Below are 18,197 nucleotides of genomic sequence, written 5' to 3'. Positions count from 1 at the left end.
TCCATATAGATTATAAACCCTCCTTTAGGGCCTTCCTATATCTGTAGCATAATGTTTTCCGCATAGTAGGTGCTCACAATGTACTTGACACTTGATTGAAACAACAATCTTTTAAAGAATACAATTTGAATATAGTCTTATCATAGTTTCCTAGGATTAGTTTGTCTTCTCAAGAGCAAAAACCAAAAAAGGTATATTGATATAAATTAATGTGTACAGAGCTAAAAGTAGGGATTCTGATGTTCAGAGCAAATTTAGTTGACTAGAGAGGAGGGAGGAACCATTCAATCTATGGCCATCCCGCAGAGACTCCAGCCCTGACCCCCATGACATAACCAATGACTTTTAATCGTTGGGAAGCATGATGATGGGTCATGGCTGGCCATGGCAGATGGGCATGACCTTCAACCGAAGTGCTATGTGGTATGGCCCTGTGGAGGATTTCAAGGTATGGAAGACCACCATGGGAAAGAACTCCTATTCTTATATCAGCATTCTGGGACAAGGTTTCTGTTGCTTTGCCCAAGTTATGGTATAGAGTATGTGAATCAACAATATCTTTCCCAAATTTTCTCAGGTAAAATATTGAAATATTACCAGAGACCTTCAACATGATTGAGGCTTCCTACTTTGCTGCTATTTTTCTGCTGCTACATAATGACCTCCCTAGTTTGTTCAGCATCTCCCTTTATCTGCTTGTTACACTTTCATAACAATTTCTTTGTCATATTTCTACTAGCTGTTAATTCTGATGTTTATATCATAATTTTACTAGCCAAGGCTGCCAATAATGTTGAAGTTTGATTTTTAAAATCACACTTTATCCATGGGCCATCTTGGGTTAGTAACATAACTGGACAATTCAGTTTTGAAGGGTTATCCTTGATATTCTGACCCTTACATGTTATGAATTTATTAAATCACAATACAACAGTTTCTCTGTTCTGGTCCCAGCCTGTTTTTCTAAACTCATTTCTCATTTTTCCCCTGTAGTGGCCTTTTATTGCAAAATAAAATGCTTGCCCTGAGTGTAAAAGTAATCTTTCCGTCTATCCATTGAAATCTTACTGATCTTTCAAGAACCAGCTCAAGTACTACAACCTGCGTGAAGCCTTCTCAAGTACCTCCAGATGTGATCTCTCTCTCTCTCTGTCTCTGTCTCTCTCTGTCTCTCTCTCTGTCTCTCTCTCTGTCTCTCTCTCTCTCTCTCTCTCTCTCTCTCTCTGTCTCTCTCTCTCTCTCTCTCTCTCTCTCTCTCTCTCTCTCTCTCTGTCTCTGTCTCTCTCTCTGTCTCTCTCTCTCTTTCTCTCTCTCTCTCCCTTCCTAAACTGCCAAAGCCCTTATTGCCTCTCTTTGGCCAATTATATTCTGAATTATATTATAGGTGCCTGTGTCCCCCTCTTATGATGCCTGTTGGATATTAAGCCTTTTGAATGCAAGGACTATGCCTTGTTAACTTTTTATTCAGTACAGTGCTTGGCATAGAGTGATACATACAAAACACAATAAATAGCTGTTTAATGGAATTGATTTTTTTAAAGCAGTTTAAGCTATTTTAGAAGCTTTAATTAGCTCAGGTGATATGGACATCTTATGCACACAGCTACTTCTCTGGAATACTTTCCCAAAAAGGAGTAACCCTTTTCAGGAAATGTCTGGTAGCTTTTGTAAATATCATTTTAATGTCAGCTCCCAGGATAGGGTAAACATAGTATAACAAAATAAAAATCATGTGACTTTTTAATAGCATGGACCAGAGATTCTTCTTTCTTTAAGAAGGCAAGAGTTACTACTCAATACCCTAGAAAAACCTTTATATTTTTAATGCTACATCTTTCACTGGTAATTTTTTAGAGCTTGTTATTGCATCAGAAGTTCTTGGTGATTGTTTCACCATTTGGGATGGGGGTGGGGTTGGTGATAAAGGAGGAAGGAAAATATTTCTACCAGTAGGAAGACACATAAGACTATAGGAACATAAAGCATATATCCAGAGCTGGAAGTGACCTTAAAGACCATTTAGTCCACCCCCCACCCCCCGCTTTTGTTGACACATGAGAAAAATGAGACCCAGGGACCCAGGGAGGTTAAATGAGAGTTTGAAAAAGAGGTAGGATTTGAACTCAGGGCTCCTTACTCTGGTTCAGTGCTCTTTCTGCTGTATCATTGCTGTCTTTTCAGTGGTCCATTCGAAAGATGACTTAGATCATTGGCTCTCATGTACTAAATTTATGGACAATGTTTTCACAGTAGCAACTAGGACTTTTTTCATTTTGTGGAGATCATTGGGTTCAGTCCTCTGTTCGTCCATCTGTTATCTTTCAGTCTTGCTACTCTATTTCTGATCATACATTTCCTAGTTGGCATCATTTATGCTATTTCTTGCACATGAGTCATCATTGTAATACACTTTAGCCTACTGACTCCCACCATGCCTCCCTCTATTGCTTGTCCTGTATGGATTTATTTGTTTTATCTTTGATGTGGTCCAGTGTCTTTCTCTAACTTTGTCTTCTTAAATGCCATTTCAACTTCCTTATATTGAGCGTTAGGGGCTAAAGTGTTAGAGTGTATTGGTTGTGGTTCCCTGCTTGCTAATAACAACAAATCATTATAAAAATATTGATAAATTACAGCCATTTTCTATTTTAGTTTTCCTGTTAACTTGCCAACTTTATCTCTGAATGCTCTTGAGATGTCACAGCTCATTTGAGTCTCATATCAAATTTTCTGTAGCCTTATTTTCACTATTAATATTTGTATTCTATGGAATCTGCAATCCCATATCATCTTTTAAAAATGAATTTGGATTCTAAATCAGTGGTGGCCCTTGATTGTCAGGCCTGTGCTTGGCAAGGAAATTGTGTTTTTTGGGGACTTTTTAGGCCTTCTCATTGTGGCAGATAATCAAGGTCAATATTGTTGCCTTTTTCCATTTTCCATCATTGATAGATTATTTGTTGAAGGGTTCATTATTAAGACATTATAATTGTTGGCAGCATCTTCTCATCTTTCTTCCATACACAATTTTGATATTTATTTTGACCTTGGCTCTACCTAGTCAATTGTCTGGCCATAGACAATCAACTAATCCTGATATGACTTATGTCAATAACCAAATGTTTCTTGACTACTTACTAAGAAATGGTCCATTTAATTTTTGTAGGTGACTATGTGATGTTATTTGGTGTTCACTCTGTTGAGGGGCTTCTGATTTTCTCTTGAGAGGTCATGTCCATCCTGGGTAGGCATGAGGCACCTGAGTAGTCTATAAACAGCTAATTTTTAGCCTCTTTCATTCCTCAAATCTCAGATGTTTTGTTCAACATATTTTTTTGTCATTCTTTCTTTTACCTACCTATGTAGTAAAGTCATTGAATATCAAAGTATAAGGTGTAGCACAAGATTAAAGACTAAAGTTAAGCTTTACTAACTTTTAAACTTCTGTTGTTCTGTAGTTTAGTCAGGTCTGACTCTTCCTGACCCTGTGTACCCTATTGTTTATGGGGTTTTATTGGCAAAGATATTGGAATGATCTGCCATTTCCTTTTCCAGTGGATTAAGGTAAACAGACTGTTCCTAGGGTCACACAGCTAGTAAGAGTCTGAGGTTGGATTTGAACTCAGGTCTTTCTGACAGCAGGCCTAGTGCTCTAACCACTGAGTTACCTATCTGCCTCCTAGGCAAACAAGGTTAAGTATCTTGCCCTAGGTCACACAGTAATAACCATAGGAGATTGGACATAAACTCAGGTCTTCCTAACTCCAGGCCCAGGGCTCTTTCCACTGAGGCATCTAGCTGACCTTTTTAAACTTTACTAGGGGCAGCTAGGTGGTACAGTAGCAGAGTGCTAGGCCTAGAGTCAGGAAGATTTATCTTCCTGAGTTCAAATTTTGCCTCAGATACTTACTAGCTGTGTGACTCTGGGCAAATCACTTAATTCTATGTGCCTTATGTTCCTCATCTGTAAACTGAGCTGGAGAAGGAAATGGCAAATCACTCTAGTATCTTTGCCAAGAAAACCCCAAAAGAGGTCATGAAGAGTCAGACACAACTAAAATGGATGAACAAAAGCAAGTTTAAAGCTGCATTCAGGCTTTGGGGACACCTGGTATATGCTGTTTTGGTCTAACGAATCTGATCAAGTTTTTTGCTCTCTCTATCTCTTCATTTCCTCTTGCACGGTTGCTGATAAGCACAAGCAAAGTGACCATCTGGTATAGAGGATGAACAAATATACCATAAATTGATGAATCTTATTGCCTTTAGGTGCAAGATAAAATTACCTTTGCCATTTCTCTTATTTGCTTCTGCAACATGAACATGAGAATAATTTTTCTTACTTAGCTGCATCATCCTTTCATTTTCTACTTTCTTTTATGATGAAAACATTAATATTGTTATGATTCTATTTTTCCAAGATTATATCAACACTTCAGTCATTGGACAGAGAAAGCATATTTGTAATATTAGCAATTAAATTAAAGTTTGTGGATGGTCTGAAAACTGTGATTCCTAGAACCCTAATACTCCTGTTGCTATCACTCTACTACTGTCAACATAGGCACAGAAGAAGGTTAACTGTGACTGAAGGGTCTTTTTTGAGTTTTCTTTGTTTTGTGGGTTGTCATGACCAAAGAATTCAGCACTGAATGATCTGTTTGATGATGAGTCTGTCCACATTTAGTTGTCTTGGTCCATGGACAGCAAGTTTAATCTGTACGTGGCACCTTAGTAGAGAACTTTATAGCAAGCATTCTTAATTGAGAGTCTGTGAACTTGTATTTTAAAAATATTTTGATAATTATATTCACCATATCATTGGGTTTTTTTGTGATCCTATGTATTTTATTTCATTTATTTAAGGAGTCCATAGGTTTTTACTTGACCGTCAAAGGTGTCCACAACACAAAAAAAGGATAAAATTTACAGTATGATGGATAGACCCTGCCAGGGTGCATACTCTGCTGGCATAAACTTGGAGAGACCTCAAAGTCTTTTCCGCCCCACAGAGAGGGATTAGAAAAGAAATTTGCAGAGTGCTCTGTACTTATAATAAACAAACAAGAAAAAGATGTTTCTTTAGGTGATGGCAGTGCGTAGAAAGCTGGACCTTGGAATCAGGAAGACGAATTCAAATCTTACCCCAGACACTACCACTGAAAAATGGGGATAGTTATAGCACCTGCCTCCCAGGATTATGTGTAGTACTGCGTGCCTAAAATGTGACAGATTTTGTAATCATTTTGCTCAAAGAGAGACTAGGATGTGCAAGGGTAACAGACAACTTTTTAAAAAGCTACCTCTTAACTTGGTCAGTAGGGGTTTTAGGGAATTGTTTGGCTTGCATAAGAAGCTCACAATTTTTAATCTTCTTAGGGGAGTTCTGTGCCTAAAGCAGCTCCATTGTTAATCAGCAGGCTTAGGTCGAGGTCTCTTAATCCAGATTGTCATCTCCTTAAAATAACTAACTCCACCAAAGTCTTCATTTCCTTGCAGAGGGTGGCTTCGTGGGTTGAGGCTTAGAATGGAATGAAACCTCTGCAGCCTGACAGCTTCATCTCTGAATGCTGATTGCACCAGCAGCCTTTTCAAAAGCTGGTAGAAAATAGGGCTTACTTTTTTTTTCTTTTCACACCTCCTGCCCCTAGAGGGACATCAGGAGTAAAGAGAAAGAAATCATTGTTATTTCTAGCCTTCTAGGAGAGATATTTTAACAAGAGGGAAGAGAACTAGGGATTATCTGAAAGGCTTTGTCAGAGTGTCTGAATATTCAGTGAGTTCCATGTTTTAGTCAATAAATATTTATTTAGCACCTTTTCTGTTCCAGATGTTCTTCTAAGAGCTCAGTGTATAACAACCCCCACCTTAAAGGTTTACGTTTTAGGGAGTGAGGTTAGGGAGTGCGATATGATAGGTACGTGGATAGAGATTAATATAAGAAGGGAGTGATGGGGAAAAATGAGATCTAGACAGAGTTCTTTAAGAAGATGTGCTCTAGTTAGGTGATTTATCCAATTTCTGATCAGCTAGTCAACCATCTGTTAAGAATCTGCCATGTAAGAGGTGATATGCATAATACTAGATTCTGTGGGGGATGTAGGAGAAGCAGTGTACAAGATGTAGCTCCTACTTTGCAGGTACCTACAATGCAGATACAGATATAAAAGTAAGGTAGATGAAATGATAATAGTTAACATTTATTTAGCACTTGACACGTATAGAGCTTTTGAAATATATTACCTCATTTGACTCTCCCAACAACTCTGTGAGTTCTGTATTCTTATTACTCCCATTTTACAGATGAAGAAACTGAGGCTGGAAGGTTAATTTACTTGCTTCAGCCAGTAAGTATCAGGACAGGATTCTAATTCTCATCTTCCTGTCCAACTTTGTTGCTATCTACTCTACTACCTTCAACAAATAAATGCCAGACAAAAATGACAGGATGGAATAATTGGAATACTTTTCAGGAAACCTGGGTTCTAGTCCTGGCTCTGCTGGTCATTACCTTTGAAACCTTGGGCAAGTCACTTCACTCATCTGAGGTACAGCTTCCTCACCTGTGAGATGAGGGGGTTCAACAAAATTCGTTCAACATTTACTAAGCACTTACTTTATGCAAGGGGGAATACAAAACATAAAAGCAAAAAACCCAAACCAAAACAGAAACACAAAAAGAACCCCAAACAGTCCCTGCTCTTGAGAAGCTTGAATTTTACCGGGGTAACAGTACAAATAGATAAGCAGTAGAGGATAATTTGAGGAGGGAGGAGAACCAGCACCTAGGGGGCATCACAAAAGGTTGTCCCTGGACAGATCACTTTAGCCGTGGAATCATCTTGCTTTCCTAGCTTCTCGAAGACTCTACCCTGACCAAAAGTCCAGGTACTTAATCTCTGTTCTGTGCTGTTTGTTTTGGGACATGGATTGGTCTTTACTTTCTCCTGCCAGTCCCTCGGATTTTTCCAGACGTCCTCTGTCTTACAGTTTCTGATAAAGACGTGCATTCATGGAATACCACATACTTCTTCCCACTGTCTGATTGAAAGCCAAGCTTCAACAAATGAGAAGCTGCCTGGCTGTCTCCATGTTCAGTCTTTTGCTTCTGACTTTCCTGCACTCTCCCAGCTGCCTGTGAACTCTATAGTCCAAAAGCAGATCTTTGAGATTTTGATTTAACCCCTTAACTCCTGGGTTCCCAATTCAATCCGTGACAGGTGTGATATGTAGTAGAGTCAGAGGGGCCTCTCTCATCAGTAGAATGTAAGCTTCTTGAAGGCAGGATTCTTTCTTTTTTTGTCATTTTAAAATATAGTACCAAGTACAGTGCTTTGCATGTTAATTAATAATGAAAAAATAATGTTTAATGCTTAACTTGATGAATTGAACTGAAGGATCAAATCAGACAAAGCTATTTATTTATTTTTTTTGTCTTAATCTTTTTGGTGGGAGAAATCCTTGGACAAAATAGAGCTTACAGCTTATATTCAAAAGATGTTGGTGTACTATTTATTCAGTACAGAAGCAATTTAAACTATATCTGGACTAGATACACAGTAGTGATAGTAATCTAAGTTGGAAATGAATCTCATCTCATTTTGGACAGGCTGCCTAAACACAAAAGAAAAAAAGCTATTAATCTGCCAGTTCTTCCAATGCCTACCTTAGTGAAAGTTTGCCATGGTGATGAGGCTTTAGCCACAGGCTCCACTCCATCTTTGCAAACAAACTCTTCTTGGACACAAAGACTTAGATTTGCCACTGTGTTGTTCTACTCAAGTTGACTGGACATAATGACTTCTTGTAGGTAGTGTTTACTCCCTATAATACATATTTTTTTTCCATATCCTTAAGAAAGAATAGAGTCAGAGATTAGACCTGTATTTTCATATGATATAGAAAACTCCCAGGTTAGGAAATATCCTTACTAATGACTTGCCCAGAGTCACACAGCCAGAGGTGAGACTTGAACCCAGGTCTTCCTAGGTTCAAAGTTGACTCTCCATACATTTTGCCTGTCATAAGAAAGATTGTTTTATTAAAATGGCAGCTGGCTTATTACATGATTTCCTAGACTGTCATTATTTAAAAGCTTTTCTTTTCTCTCTTTATGTAGTTCTTCATATAAAGAAACTTTCCATCAGTTGAAAAAGAATCCTGCCAAACTCCATTCTAGATTAATTTATAGAATAACAATATATGATGGTATTTATTATCGAGTGTGGCATATTGAATTGATGTAATTAATTTATTATTCTATCTTAATACAAGAGGATGTGCTCCCTCTCTCTCTTTCCATGGAGATATATCATTCTATGTCTATCTCTATAACATTCTATCTCATAGAGCCTTTATGAAGTTTTTTTTATACTCCATCATACTTTATAACTTAAAAGGTTTGGTGTCTAGACCAACATTACTGTTATATTTGTTAGAGAATTTGTTGTTCAGTCATTTTTCATTTGTATCTGACTCTATGTGATTCCATTTGGGATTTTCTTGGCAAAGATACTGGAGTGTTTTGCCATTTCCTTCTCCATCTCATTTTACAGATGAGGAAACTGAGGTAAACAGAGTTAAGTGACATGCTCAGGGTCCCACAGCTAGTAAGTGTTTGAAGCCAGATTTGAACTCAAGATGATGATCCTGACTCTAGGCCCAGTACTATATCCACTGCACCTCCTAGCTGCCCAGTAGAGAATTACACTCATTTAAAGATTATTACCTTACCAACTGTGGCAAGAGGAAGCTTTCTTATTGTATATTCACTTCGAGAGTATTACTTAATATATATTTATTGATGACTGATAGGACCGAATGTGCTAATTATGTTTACAGATTATTGTTGTTTGTCTTTAGTTTCCAAAGAGGAGCAATAATATCATAGGGTGATGTCTTGACTCACAAGTGAATTAGATTTAAGTGAGGCAGAGTTGTACAAAGTTGTCAAGTTGGGTGTGATGGTTAATGCTTTGGAAAGATGGGCTATGTACATTCAGTAGTGAAAATGATATCACAAGATGCTTGAATCTGTGCTTTTAGTTAGTAGGTAGAAATATCAATGTGACCTTTAGCATAAAGTTTCAGTCACTTGCCCAAGGTGACATAGCTAGCAAGTATCGAAGATGGAATTTTAACTCAGGTCTTCATGACTCCCATCCTAGCCTTCTATCTTGCAACACTCACTGCCTCTACTCAACTAACTTTTACATGTAAAATGTGGAGAAAACTGACTTTCCACAAATATGGCAGAAGAAGAGGACCTAAAACTAAATGAGTGAGTGGCATAGTTCTATTATTAACATGGAACTGATGCCAAGCATTGGCTGAGTCCTCAATGGACTACTATGTCCAAATTTTATTTCTGCATTTTAAAAAGTTGGTAGAAAATTGAAGATGATTCAGAGAAAAGTAACAAAAATGATCAAAGAAAAAATGGGGATAATTAACCTAGGAAAAAGAGAAGGCTTGTGGATGACTAAAGTTTGTGGTTACTACAAATTGCAGCATTGGCTGTGTCCAACAAGTATGTCTCCTTCTGCACTTTGAGTCCATCACCTATCTTGAGTCAGGAGGTGGGTAACATGGCTCATTATTGATGCTCTGGAGTCATGGATGATCTTTGAGTTGCTCAGAGAGCAATGCTGTTGTTATTGTATAAATTGTTCTCCTGGGTCTGCTTACCTTACTCTGCATCAATTCCTACGATTCTTCTCAAGATTCTCTTAGTATTTGTTACAAGGATTTCATTTGATTTTTTTTCCTCCAAAGAAGGGAAAGTAAATAGATTTTTGTCAATTAAAAAAACTTAAATAAAAACCCCTCTAATTCAGAGGATACTACAGAAGATTGAGTGGTGTATTCTGCATGTCTCTGGAGGATCCAGTGAATAGATATTGGTTTAAATTGTAGCAAGAAAGGAGTTTTGGTTAGACATAAGGGAGAACATCTTGACTGTAAGATTGGAATGGGCAACTAAGGAGGTTGTGGAATCTCCATCCTTAGAAATCACTAAAAATAGTGCTATCAGCCATCTGCCTCAGTCAGAGATCTGGACCACGTTGCCTCTGTCAGTCTTTTCCAGCTTCATGATTCTGTGACTCTATGAGCACCAGCCAGTGGAGTTAAACTTTGATATGAATTATTGCTTTGTTATATAACCAGGCAGACAGTCTTCTTAGTGTTACTCCTTTCTTTGACAATGAACAATACCAATCACCTGGTCACTTCCCTTCTGGGGCTTGGTCACTGGCTTGTATCTGGTGCTCTAGAGCTTCAGACACTGTCAGGAACCACTGACTCCCAAATATCAGAGCCCCTTTTAGTCTCCAGGAAGTGCCCCTCCCAGGGCCTCACCCAGGTAGAGCCCACTAGGTGACAATTAAAGGAGTTAGTCTTTGATTCAATTTGCCCATATAGTTAAGCTTATTGTAAATAAAGACAATGTGGATGAAATATGCAAATGTGTTGAATTTTTAGGTATGCATAATTTGGAAGAATCTTGTTTTCAGTTCCTCAGACCAACTGAGCTACACAGCAGACCAGCAAGATTCAACAAAAAATTTCCTTTATATCACGTTGTTAGAAAGCCAACATTAAAATTTCACTATTGGGTCAAGGGATCCAGAAGTAGATAAAGTAGAAGAGCTTCTAGAAAATGAAGATATTCAAACCCCTCTCTTTAAACTCCATAGATTTAAAGCAAATGTAAAGACACTCCCTCCTCTCCAAGAGGATGCCAATCCAACATGTGAACTGCTGTTTTTAGAAAATGATGTTTTTGGTTTGCCGTCTTTCGGCCTAAAGTATAGGAAATTCCAAGAAGCTCTTGGAACAGATAGAGTTTGTGTTGTAGAATCCAGTGTTAAAGATATTCAAACATCAATGTTTTTTCCTATTCAGCCAAATGAATTATCTGAAAATGAAGACATGGAAACCCAAGATTGTACAGATGAATATATGATTTTAAAACATGAAGACAGTTAAGTAGAAGTAGATGATGAGTAAGAAGCAAAAAAAATCATTTCAAAGTTCTCTGGCAAAAACAGAGATGTCAGTTTCCCCGCAGATCTTCCTATAATACCACATGAATTTTATTATCTTTTTCTCTTGCACATATATGACCAATAGGTGATTTGAATCTTACAGGTATGAAAAATGTAACTGTTAGCTGAAGACTCTTTAACTGGCACAAATTTGAGAGCAGGTAAAACAATTGCTGAAAATCAAGCTCTGCCTTTGAAATCTGTTTCAGGTCATAGAGATGACAGCCCCACGTCAACAAATAATCAAAGTAGCATGGAAAGCAAAGTGGCAGAGAACCTAGCAAAACATTTCTGGAGTGACCTTTCCAACACAGGTGCTAATTGTCAAATTCACTAGTTACTTGCCATAGCAAAAATTTGTCCAGAGCATGTATTTTCATGAAAAAGGTCAGAGTGTCCCTGGATGGGCATCAGAATCAGGATTTTTACTACATTGAATTCTGTCAGCTCCCTACTCATAAATATTCTAGTACTGAAGAATGTATAAATGATTTGGAAATTGGAAGTGATGCTTTTGTTCCAGAACCATAGCAAGACCCTTGCCCATATGCGTGAGTGATTAGCTTGGGAGATGATCCAGAAATAGATACAGAAGGGTGCAGTGAATCTTACTCAGCCAGAGAACAAATGTGAGGTTTAACTGCCATTCAATGTGCAGAGTCATTTCACTTTATTGAAATGGTTTTCAATCTTTGTTGAAAATGCATAAGTTGACTCCAGAACAACTGGATTGTATACATGATATTTGAAGACAAAGTAAAAATAGAATTGCTGCACAATGTTGTAGAAAAAGAAAACTTGACTGTACACAAAGTCTTGAGTTAAGAAATTGAGAAGTTGAGAAGGAGGAGAGTTTACTAAGGGAAAGAATATTTTGTCAACACTGGGTAAGATGAGACAAAACCTAACTGAATTTTGCTAGCAGGTCCTCAAAGAAGCAGCTTTAAGTCATGAACACAGCCGGATACTTACAAAATACTCTGCTGCAGGTTGCCCACATACATTGTAAATTTCTGAAAAAGAAAAATTTACTCCTGACACTGAACTTATGCCACCATCATGTATGAATTTACCTCATGGGCTTCTGAATGTTCCATTGGCCAGAGAACAAAGTTCCCCTTATCCATGCGCAAGAGAAATAAATGATTCAATCCAGGACCAGCCACAAGATTCACATCAGAACTCCCCACGAAATTCATCTTTACTTATGGGTCAGTGTTATCAGAGTGATAGCATTACAGATTTCTGTCATTTGACTGGTAAATGCATTGCTGACAATTAAAGCTATATTTTATTTCCTTCATATCATTTACTTTTATAATCAAGTTTTGTGTGTGTGTGTGTGCGCATGTGTGTTAAGATGAAGCTCTAATATAGGTTTGTTACATTAGTTTCTGTTAAGTTTGTTGTTAAGTATATTTCTGTTAAGCTGATATCATTATCCCTGTGACCTTCATTAGAAAGCCAGAGATAAGTTTTATTGGAAAGTATTTTGACTTGGATGTAATAATCACATTTGAGAATAGGACAAACCTTTTAAAAATCAGGAAAGAAGATAGTAGTTTTAAGTTAACATTAATGCTCTACTGTATTTAAAGTAAAACTTGGAGTGAAAGTCTAGCATAGCTTGAGGAAGTCGAGCATTTTTTTCTTTTGGCTGTTAGTGATCCTTAAAGTTTAAAAAAATTGGATTTCGAGTTATTGGCAAGCATTTATTAAATGCCTACTGTGTTCCAAGCACTGTGCTAAGTGCTTGGAGATGTAAGGGAAGGGAAAGACAGTCTATTGGGGAAGACAACATTCAAACAACTATGGACAAATGAATTATATACAGGATAAAATCTGGATAGTCATGGAGGGAACACACTAGCACTGAGGGATAGTGGGAAAGGCTTCTCGCAGAAGGTAGGATTTTAGCTAAGACTAAGCCAAGGAATCTAGGAAGAGGAGATGAGAAAAGAGAATTCCAAACATGAGATAGCCAGTGAAAATCCATAGTGTTGGGAGTATCTTATGTGAGGAATAATAGGAAAAAGGCCAATGTCACTGGATCAAAGATGATGTGGAAGGAGAATAAGTACCATTTATAATTTTTTGTCACATGTGAATATATATATATATATATATATATATATATATATATATATACACAGACATACACATATTTATCTTAAAAAAATAACTTTCCCATTCTATCAATGAATAGATGAATGACTATTTTAGGGAAAACTTGGCAGATGAAAGATAAGGTCTTCCCAAATTTAGGAAGTTAAGAAGTACTTTTCCATGAATTAAATGTGAAATTTTATTAAGTAAATTTCTGCTATGTAAATAATGTAGAAGAGCTGAATAATCAAGTAAAATATTTAATTTATTAAGAACCAATTTAAGAGTCTTTTGGAGCATATTACATGATGCCACTCCTGAATTTCATTTTAAAGTTTGAAGTTTAAAGTTTTCTCCTGAATTAAGATATTAAATTTTTTTTTCACTTTCACTGATAAAGAAAACTAAAAGAAGGGAAGCTGCAAGAATTCACCAGACATTTAATAGTCAACAAGCATTTATTAAGCAACATGCTTTTCTCGTATGTTGGGACATACTTGTTAAAAAGCACTAGTCACTAAAGAATTAAAATATGAGTAGTATGGAAACTTAATTAAATTTTCAGTGTATCTGAATAGGGTTATATCTGCTCACATAGTGCAAAGACACAAGCAATCACCTTAGCCTGAATGGTTTTGTAAAGTTTAATTTTTTTAATTTGGTGTATTATATGGCATTTCATTACACTGCATTTTATTATGTTTTTTTGACATGACAAGCAATGACTTCATTATTAACAACTTCTTACATTTATATAAAACTCTATAGTTTACAAAGTACTTTCACATACATTATTTTCTTGGATCCTCATGACAATTCTATGAGGTAAGTAGTCACATTTTATTGATGAGTAAATTGGCTCAAGAGGAGTCAATGATTGGCTCATGTTTATGCAGGGAGTAAGCAGAGGATGGACATAGACCTAGGTCTTCTAGTTCTAAATTCATTATCTTTCAATCATACTACAATGCCATCAATCCAAAATACAGTAGACCTCCATAGCTTGTTTATAAAATACGGAATGCAAATTACCGTAGGTCAAAACTTGTCACAGATTTTTGGACTTCGAAGGGATCGTGGGGACCATCTACTCTGACTTTCTCATTTCTCAGATGGTGCCCAGAAAGCCCAAGGACAGGTAATAACTTCAAGGCCAGAGGACTAGTTAGTGGTGAAGCTGAGGCAGGAGTCTAAGTGTCTTGACTCTTATTCAAGTGTTCTTTATCACATACCACACTACCTACTTCATATGGAATTAGAACCCAGGACCTTAGGGGAATCATCTTTAAATCAAAGATGTTATTTTATACTTTGTATCTAAAATGTCAATTTCTATACCAGGGAGACATCAAACTACCAAAGGATGTTGGCAGCATCAGCAGAAGACTAACAACAGACCTAGAAATACATCCCAATATAAACCAGGGCCCCTCTGTGCTCTTGAAAAATAAAATAGATGAAATTTCATGTCTTAGAGTTCACCTAGCCACTAACCTTATTTCTTCTGGGGGGAGAGAGAGAAAGAGAGAGAGAGAGAGAGAGAGAGAGAGAGAGAGAGAGAGAGAGAGAGAGAGAGAGAGAGAGAGAGAGAGAGAGAGACAGAGAGAGAGAGAGAGACAGCGAGACAGAGAGAGAGACAGCGAAATATTGATCCCTGATTGATAAGCTCTGGGACTACTCATGCAAAACAACATCTACATGTAATAAAAGTGTATATACAGAAAAGTTAATCCATATCAACACTGAAATAATAAAAAAAAATTCTGATTTAGTTGCTAGGACAGTAAGAGGTTTCCCATCCTTTGCATAAAAATCCAAAGATAGGTCTATAAAATGATAACACAGTTAATTCAAGCCATGAGTTATCCTCTTGATCTCCAAGATCCTTCACATTCTAAAATCTTTGATTCTATGTCTTAATGCTTTACGGACTTGTCAGATATTGATTTAAATCAGAAACTGTTAAGCTGTATGCTAATATGTTTCTATGAATGTGAATTAATTCTCTGAGGCTATGAGAAGTTTGGATACTTGGCACTTATGAAAATTTTGCAGAAAAACATGAAACAAAACCTTTTGTGAACTTGCCAAATAACTTAAAAGTTGCATGTGAATTACTAGCCTATCTGACATGTCTTAGTGGGAGTTTCATTACTGGTGTGAATGAAGGTCTAGTCAGAGAAAATCATAGCTTCCAGGACAAAAGTAGGGCAAAGTTCCCTACCAAAATATGTCACCTTCCAGCCCAAAGACTGTTTCTATGAAGTTATTGAGAAAAGGAGAAGAGCCAATTTTCTGGGGGGATTCGAGCAAATATTTTAAAAAACATAATGACACACACAACAAAACTAAGCTAGGCAAAAGTTGTTTTGGTTGAACAAATTATCCCAATTAGATCACAACACAGTTTGACTTCACCCCAAAACTGCTGAAATCTCCAGTTCATTTAGTCAGAACAAAGACTAAATAAAGGTAAAAGAAAGTTTTGCAATGTTTCTGTTCCACCAAATTCTTGGTTTCCTACTCAGCCTGTCAGATGTGGATGCATACTAGTGAAAACCACTGTCCTTTGGGTTAAAAAGTGCATTATGACTACTAGTGTGCTTCTGAACTCCTTGAAGAATACACTGGTGATGCTGGTGAGATTCTTGGATGCATCTACTTGACTTCGACTGGAGAGAAGCTGCATCTCCCTCATCTCTGGTTTGTCAGGCTTTACTCACTGGTGGGAAGTTGGTCAGAAGTGGAGATTTTGTTTGGTGACCTTTCCATGACAGCCAGGCACTTTTTTCCCTAAGTAAATCGACTACTTTGCTGTAGTCTGAAGGGACCAGACGTTGCAGTGGCTGGGGGAGGTGTCTGTCTCCACTCTGGGTCTTCTACTGGAATGGAAGCAGGCTTCATACTTAGAGCAGCACCAGGATTTGTATTCCCAAACTGGTACCATTGATAAAATGCCCTTTTCTTCTGTTCACTCAAGTATGACCCCTGCTGCAATAGCCAATGAGAAATCCGGCTCTGACTGATATCTGTTGCCTGTGCAACAACTGCTTGGGAAATCCTCCTATTGGCAAGGAAAGCTCAGATTTCCTCTTTTATCACACTACTATCCTGCCTCATTAATTCCTCCACTTTGTCTAGGTCCTCTTCTCAGGCTTCAAAACTGTCTGATCTCTGACCCATGCTGTTTGAATGATAAGGAGTAGGAGACATCTTTCCATTCGAAGTGGACAACCTTTCATTACTTTCCCTCCCATTTTGATTAGTAGTACAAGGCCACTGGGAAGTGTCATAAGTGCTGGGTGATAGGGAATCCCCGATATTGGATCTGTGTGGAAACTGTAGCAGTAGAGGAAGATGCTGGGACATTGTTGGTATTATTTCCATAGCAACTATCTCCATAGCTGGGCCTTCTCCCAAATTTGTCATTATGTTCTTAATCAAGACTATCCAAAGTTTTCAAAGCATGGAGAATTTCATGTTTTGGCCATTCTAGTACGTTGAAGGCGCTGACGTAGGCCTATTTGCTCTATAGTAAATCTGGGTTCATCTGTGCAATGAGACATGGTTTCCAGCAAAACCACTGGAAAGGAACTGAGCGTACTTTATATGAGGAGGGGAAGTCAAAATGCTTCTTGAAGTGTGTCAGCGTTATTTACCATTTTCAGGAGCCTGGCTGAGTTCTCTCTCTACGCCGCGCGGGCAGCCCCCTCCCCAACGTCCCAAGAAGAAGGGCTAAGGTGGGGGGTGAAGGGGTGCCTTCAGCACCGGGTCCCTGGTGGGAGGGGGTCTGGAGTGGAGGCCAGCGTGGGAGGAAGGGAAGGGGAAGGGGAGGCCCCTATCTCCCAGTCTCCCGCTGAAAATCTCCCTTGTTTCAATCACATCAGACTTGCTGTCTTTGTCTGGCTGATAACCCCCATATTGATATCAACAGCCCCACTCCCGACCAGACACTGCATTTTAAAGGTAACCCAAATGAGCTGGTCCTTGGAATGGCTGGTTCCATAATTTCCATGATAGAATTTGTCTTAAATCTTTAAATATTTAGTGGTTCTGAGAGACAAACTCACAATATATTGAATGACCCTAAAAATATATTTGCCATGTTGGGACCAATCTTAATATTTGAGAAATTTTTTAAATTTTGATTTTCCCCCCTTTTGATGTGGGAAAATTATCTCTAGTATTTTGATTGTTTATAAACTAAATTATAAAGTGTAACCAGGAAATGAATTGGGTTTTGGGTATTCTTCATAGGCTTGAAAAAATATTTTAAGTGGTCTGGGACAATAGCATTTTTCTTATTATGAATCATATATAACAGATTAAAGCAGAATTGCATATTAATGATTCTCATATAGCCATTACTTTTCATTTTTGATTCTTTAGTCTCCCATAGAGGGGTGAGAAAATTTTTTTTTCTGATTTACAAAATGTCAACTCTTGTGTAAGCTAATGGCTGGAATCTTTGGCTCCCTACTTCATTATAAACATAAATGTTTTTCATATCAGCAGGTGTATATGCAAAAATGTCAAATAATCTTCTCTTATTGCTACTGTAATTATTGGCAGGTTATTCAGTGTTTTATGTCATCTCGAATTTGAAAAATAATTTTCAAGACATTTTGTTTTAAATCTGTATATTCAAATAAGTAACTAAACTAGCCTAAGGAATCCTTATTTTTATGCTTGGGCAATAGTACAAATGCTTATTTCTAGATACCTAATGTTATTCCTAATAACCACCATGTAATACAAATAGCCATTACTTCATTTGCAAGATTTTGTGACGTTATAATAACACATGTGCAGAGAAGATGAAACTTTTTTAAAAAAATTCTTGCTTTTCCCTTCTATGAGATTGAGAAGCTTTATTCTGTATATTCCATAGATTATACATGCAATATGACACTATAAGATATAATACCATGGATACCTTGACTACCATTTACAGTTCTTTACAATTTGCTAATTCATTGCACAGGATATGCAAAATTATTTGTTTTAATCTCTTTTATTTTTCTCAGTATTTCATGTCTTATG

General features: G+C 37.4%; 1 protein-coding gene and 2 pseudogenes across 1 annotated transcript in view; 2 read left to right on the top strand and 1 right to left on the bottom strand.

Moving 5' to 3' along the window:
• The window catches only part of PLCL1 (phospholipase C like 1 (inactive)), a 415,950-nt gene that overhangs the window by 247,673 nt on the left and 150,080 nt on the right, over positions 1–18,197 (top strand).
• Positions 362–12,330, top strand: LOC144454236 (transcription regulator protein BACH1 pseudogene; annotated as a pseudogene).
• The window catches only part of LOC110213284 (homeobox-containing protein 1-like), a 53,791-nt pseudogene continuing 51,463 nt past the window's right edge, over positions 15,870–18,197 (bottom strand).

Source organism: Phascolarctos cinereus, unplaced genomic scaffold, assembly GCF_003287225.1.
Source record: "Phascolarctos cinereus isolate Bilbo 61053 unplaced genomic scaffold, phaCin_HiC Scaffold_726;HRSCAF=1367, whole genome shotgun sequence".
Taxonomy (NCBI): Eukaryota; Metazoa; Chordata; class Mammalia; order Diprotodontia; family Phascolarctidae; genus Phascolarctos; species Phascolarctos cinereus.
Note: the sequence above shows the minus strand (reverse complement) of the source record. Positions and strands in the feature narration are given on the sequence as shown.